The following is a 1,212-nucleotide window of genomic DNA, read 5'->3' on the forward strand; positions in this document are numbered from 1 at the left end:
ATTCCACTTAGGGTTAGGGTTAGGTCACCATGAACCCATAGAGCAAAATGGACATCGCCAACAAATCTGCAGTGCTTGGGTATGGTTAGGAGGGCACTGACTTTTATACCCTGCTCTTTCTATCTTTCCTAGTAAAATACATGGGGAAATGCCATTGGAGGAAAATTCCACTTAGGGTTAGGGTTAGGTCACCATGAACTCATAGAGCAAAATGGACATCGCCAACAAATTCGCAGTGCTTGGGTATGGTTAGGAGGGGACTTACTTTTCTAGTTTGCCCTATCTATATTTCCTGGTAAAATATATGGTAAAATCCCATTGGAGGACAATTCCACTTTGGGTTAGGGTTAGGTCACCATGAACCCATAGAGCAAAATGGACATCGCCAAAAAATTCGCAGTGCTTGGGTATAGTTAGGGGGGCACTGACTTTTATATCCTGCCCTTTCTGTCTTTTTTAGCAAAATACATGGGGAAATCCCATTGGAGGAAAATTCCACTAAGGGTTAAGGTTAGATCACCATGAACCCATAGAGTAAAATTGACATCGCCAAAAAATTTGCAGTACTTGGGTATAATAGGGAGGGCACTGACCTTACTTGCCTGCCCTATGTTTCCTGGTAAAATACATTGGAAAATTCCATAGGCGGAAAATTCCACTTAGGGTTAGGTCACCATGAACCCATAGAGCAAAATGGTGATCGCCAACAAATTCGTAGTGCTTGGGTATGGTTAGGAGGGCACTGACTTTTCTAGCCTGCCCTATCTATATTTCCTGGTAAAATATATGGTAAAATCCCATTGGAGGAAAATTCCACTTAGGGTTAGGGTTAGGTCACCATGAACTCATAGAGCAAAATGGACATTGCCAAAATGTTCGCAGTGCTTGGGTATGGTTAGGAGGGCACTGAGTTTTCTAGCCTGCCCTATCTATCTTTTCTGGTAAAATACATGGGGAAATCCCATTAGAGGAAAATTCCACTTAGGGTTAGGGTTAGTTCACCATGAACTCATAGAGCAAAATGGACATCGCCAAAATGTTCGCAGTGCTTGGGTATGGTTAGGAGGGCACTGACTTTTATACCCTGCTCTTTCTATCTTTCCTAGTAAAATACATGGGGAAATGCCATTGGAGGAAAATTCCACTTAGGGTTAGGGTTAGGTCACCATGAACTCATAGAGCAAAATGGACATCGCCAACAAATTCGCAGTG

This window comes from Protobothrops mucrosquamatus, unplaced genomic scaffold (genome assembly GCF_001527695.2).
Source record: "Protobothrops mucrosquamatus isolate PMUCROS unplaced genomic scaffold, P.Mucros_1.0 scaffold457, whole genome shotgun sequence".
NCBI classification, from domain to species: domain Eukaryota; kingdom Metazoa; phylum Chordata; class Lepidosauria; order Squamata; family Viperidae; genus Protobothrops; species Protobothrops mucrosquamatus.